The sequence below is a fragment of the Apteryx rowi genome, unplaced genomic scaffold (assembly GCF_003343035.1).
Source record: "Apteryx rowi isolate R43461 unplaced genomic scaffold, aptRow1 scaffold_7, whole genome shotgun sequence".
Taxonomy (NCBI): domain Eukaryota; kingdom Metazoa; phylum Chordata; class Aves; order Apterygiformes; family Apterygidae; genus Apteryx; species Apteryx rowi.
In genome coordinates, this window is record NW_020450982.1 from 6,408,484 (window position 1) to 6,413,400 (window position 4,917).

Genomic DNA, 4,917 nt, shown 5'->3' on the forward strand with positions numbered 1-4,917 from the left:
CCGCGTCCCCGTGCCGGTGCCGGTGCCGGTGCGCCTCGGGGTGCGGTGCCGGGTCCCCGTGCCGGTGCCGGCGCCGGCGGGCGCGCAGTGCGGGGCAGCGGCGGCTCCATCCCGCTCCCGCCGCCGCCGGTGTCAAATTCCAGCCGCCGTCACCTGACCGGCGGGGCGGGCACCGGCACCGGCACCGGGACCCCACCCCGGCCCGCCTCGGCTCCGGCACCGAGACCCGACCCCGACCCACCCCGGCACCCGGACCCACCCGGGACGAGGACGGCACCGACACCGACACCGGGACCGCACCCCGACCGGCGTCAGTACCGGCACCCCCGGACCTGCGCCGCACCGGAGCTCACCCCGGGAACTGCACCGGGACCCGGACCCGCGCACCGACCCGCTCCAGCGCCGCCACCGTCACCGGGACTCGCACCGGCGGCGGACCTGCCCCGGCACCGCCACCTGCCTGCGGCCGGCCCCGGGCAGACAGACGCCCCCTGCGCTGCCCAGGGCAGGCGGAGGGACACCCCGACGGACTCGCACCCCGACGGACGGATGCCCCTCTGCGGGGCTCGGGACACATGGCCGGGCGCCCCGACGGCTGTGGCCGCCAGTCCTGCTCCGACAGAGCGGGATCCCCGCTCCAAACCCCCGGCCACAACAGACACACGGACACCCYCCTGCCAGGAGCCCCGGGGGCCGAATTCAGCCCTCCCTGAAGGGGGGAGGGCACAGCCCTACAGAGACCCCCTGCATGGTCTCTCACAACGAGAGAGACCCCCTGCACAGAGAGGGGCAGCTGGGCGCCACGGGGAGGCTGGGTGGGGTGGTGGGACCCGTGGGGATGGGGTGCAGGGCTGGGACCGTCCCTTCAGCGCCTGGGCCACGGCAGGGCTGGCCAGCGTCCCGGGGAGTCCTAGCCACCTCGGGCCACCGGTGTGCCTTGCGTTCACGTCCGGCCTCGCTGGAGGAGGAGTCCGGCCTCCCTGCCCTGCCTCCCAGCCCGCCCGCGCCCCGCGGCCACGGCCCACGGGTGCCCCGCGGCCAGGTCCGCCCCAGCCCGGCCGCCCGTCGCAGGGCTCCTTACCTCTGCCGTCTCCCTGCCTGCCTCCGCCGGGGCCGTCGCAGGCCCCGGGGACATGGGGGCCGGCTGGCGAGCGGAGCTGAGCCCGTGCAAGTCCTTACGTCACCGCCCAGGGCCCTCCACGTCCATCCCGGGGCTCTCGAGTGCTCCTTGCAAACGTGCCAAATCCCAGAGCCGCCTCCGCTCGGCCCCGCTTCACGCGTGCTCCCCCGGCCGGAGCCGGCCGCCGGGGCAGAGCCCAGGCCGGGCAAGCCCCCCGGGGCCGGCCCTCATGGCTCGCCGGCCCCCCGGGCCCTGCCTGCTCCGGGGGCCGGAGGCCGCCCGGCGGACTGCGCGCCCCGGGATGCTGCGTGCCGTGTCATCTGCCCAGGCAAGGCTTAACCGTGTCAGCACAATATCCTTGGGCTTATATAACTCCCCCTCTGGAGCAGGGCCAGCGGCTCGCTCGCCGGCTGCGCTGCGGCTGCACGCCGGGCTGGGGATGCCCGTGGGGTCTGCCCCGGGCCCCGCGCGGTGTTAACTGCTTCCCTGCCACGCGGTGGCCTGAGCCCCCGCGGCCGGGAGGGCTGGCTGGTGCCTGTGAGCTGCTGGCGGAGCCGCCCGTCTCATCTCATCTCGTCTCGTCTCGTTGGATTATCCAGCGCGGGGATGACAGCTCCTGYGGCCCTCCTGCAGCATCACCTGCCGGGGAATGTGCTGACACCGGTGGCTCCGGCTAAGCCGTCCCCACTGCCGTTAGCAGGGATGGCGTGAGGGTGGCTGTGCAGGTTCGAGGGCGCAGGAGTGTCCCTGGGGTGGGGAGGGAGCTGGGGGCAGGGGAAGGGGGACAGGGTCCTTCACTTCACAARGCTGCAGACTCAGGCAATGCGGCTGCCTGCTCCGTAGTCTCCATAGGGCTGGCATGTCCTGCCCCAGGCTGCCTGGCCGTCCCCATGGGGCTGGGACTGGCCACAGCCATGTCCATGCGGGGAAGCTGGCCAGGAGGGGCCACTAACGGAGGGGAGGGCTGCGTCCCCCGGCAGCCAGCCCTCAGGGCTGCAAAGGTGCTGGGGGATGCAGCCGAAGGTGCTGGCTCACCCCATGTGAGGTGCCTGGTCCCCTGCCACCTCCCCTGTGGGTCCGGCCGGTCCTCACATCCTCACAGCAGAGCAGGGAGCTGCGCGGCTGGGAGATGCTTGCGTGCACGATGCAGGTGGTGGCAAGGGAGAGCCAGCTGGAGAGCCAGCTGCTGCGTGAGGGGACGAGGGACAAAGGGGGCCAGTGCTGTAGGTGGGTGCTGCATCTCCCAGCAGGGCGTCCTGCATGCCTCAGGGCAGGCAGACCTGCTGGCAGGGACCCTAGTCCCACCTGTCCTGGCTGGGTGCAGCCCCAAGGACGGCTTGGCCCCAGGGGACGCTGGCCAAGCTGGGAACCCTGTCGCTGGGGAGCACAGGCTGCCCCAGAGGGTCCCCTCTGCACCCCCTGGGCTGGGGACTGGCCCTGGCTTCCCCAGTCCTGCTGGCCTGCTCAGGGGGCGGCTCTGCAAAACCTGGCCTCTGCCCCTCTACTAGGGGCACCCGGATTGTGGCTGCTACCCCAGAAACACGGGGGGCCACAGCTCCCTCCTTCATCCCCAGAGCTTGTCCCAGGAGATGTGACCCTGCTGCTGTCCCCAGCCTGGCACGAGCGTATCCCACCACTGGTGCCTCACCTCTGGAGACCACACTGGCAGGAGGTGGCATTTCCCATGCGGGCCTGAAGCCTGGCTCTCTCCCCTTGGGCTCCCATGAGCTGAGCGACGGCTCTGCCCCGGGAAACGCTGGGTGTGGGTCTGGGCCCCACAGGGTGCTGGGGCGCAGTGGAGGGGCCTGGGCCCTGCAGCGCCTGCAGGTCTCCAGGCACAGTGGTGATCTGCACTGACAGCGACTGGTTTGGTCCCTCCCAAGACACTGAATGTGTCAGCCCGCGCTCTTGGACCCACCATGCTAGGTGTGTCCCCTTGTCCCTTTGCTGGTCTACAAGAAGCCCTGTAGGGCCCCAGACCCACTGTGACCCCTATCCCCGGAAGGTGCCCCCYTGTGGGAGGCCAAAGGGGGATGATGTGATCTTGCCAGATGGCAGGACTGAGCGAGCCACAGCCCCCACCATGCCTGCACAAGGCCACGGTTGGTTTTGATAGGAACATGCATGGGGAGAGAACCATGAGGAGACGAACCAGTTGCATCATCCATGTCTCAGTGGCTACGTTGCTCCTTTGGGGACACCTGTAAACCCAGTAAGTGTCTTTGTTTCTGCTAACTTGAACTTCCCACAGGCCGTCCTGGCCATGCCCTGATCCTGGGGCTCTGCTTTCTCCCCTGCACAGCCCTCCCAAAGGCCAGGACGGCGTATGGGCCACATCTGGGGCTGGCCCAGGCCATTCATGCCAGTTGCTCCACTCTTTAAGGGCCTGGAAGAGAGGAGTGCAGAAAGGAGAGATTTGAGCAACTCCAGCAGATCTCTCCCTGGCCCAGCTCCAGCATCTCGTTTCTGGAAGGGATTTGTAGCTTGCAGTTGCACACCAGAGATGCGATTACCTCTGTGGCGTCCCACCAGCACTGGCAGGAAGCCACCCCTCGTATTTGAGAGCAGGCGAGTCTGGCAAATGTGTCACTCCCCTAGGAGCAGTCACCCCATTCCCCCGAGTGGTGGGAGTGTCCCCTGGCTAGTCCTGGAAGCCCCACAGCGTCATCAGGGTTTGCAGCAGGGGTTGCGCAGCTTCCTCTGGGACCTGGCAGGTGTTGGGAGTCAGTCACAGCCTCAGCCCCTGGCTTCCTAAACTGTTTCTTTGCTGGATACTGTGGTGAGAAGGTCACTTGGCCGAACGCCTGCCTTGAGTGGTGCCGCATGGAGTCCTGATTGCTGCTGCAGCCCTGGGGGCTGGAGGCAACCCTGCTGCCAGGGATTCCCTGAGAGAGACCCCAGAGGGAGGCAGAGTCACAGGCAGCCCATCCCCACCAAGGCAGGCAATCAGCTAGGTTTCCTTTCCTCCGCCTGTGCCCCAGAGGTGGGCTGAGCTGGGCTTTGATGCTTGCGCCACAACGATCGGAGTGGGTAACCCAGTGCCTGGCCTTGCCAGCTCTGTCCCCCCTGGAGCGCCGTGTTGGCAGATGTGGGAGAACGGGTCCTGGGTCCCTTCCCGGCGGCTTGCAGCGGGTGCCAGGAATGTGGTGCCAGGTGTACAGCAAGTGGGACAGAGAGCCAGGTGCTGGGCAGGAATTCCACGGGCTCAGGATTGGCAGCCCCTCGGGTTGCTGGCAAGAAGGACCACAGCCCTCTCTTGTCCCCGGTGCCAGGGCCTGTGGGATTGGCTGGCTGTGGTCTCCCAGCAGGTGCCCTCAGGCTACTTCACTGGAGGAGTCAAGAGTTAAATCAGGCTGGGATAGCCCAGGCAGGGGAATCCCTCTGCCTCCCCTCAAAAAGGCCAAAGGCAGCAGAAGAAAGAGACCAGCTGAGCTTTTTGATAGCTTTATTGCTTCTGTGATATGACTGAATTGATGTGACAAGCCAGCCTGGAGGAGCTCACAAGACTCCTGCCCTCCCTGCCTAGAGGGGAAATTAAAAAAAATGCAGAAACTAATACTAATTTTAAAAAAACTCATTGAGTTCTTGCATCTCAGCTTCATACAGTACCAGCGAGCTCAGTGGCCTTTGAAGTAAGTCCCTGTGCGAGACCACAGGCTGTGCAGGGACCTGGTGCCCAGAGGAGCTGGGCAGGCGCCTGGGTTGCCCACACTAAAGGAAGTGTCGGTAATACTTTGTGTTGCTCGTGTGACACGCGCTCTGACTGACTGCACGTGCCGCACTGGTGCCGGGTGCCT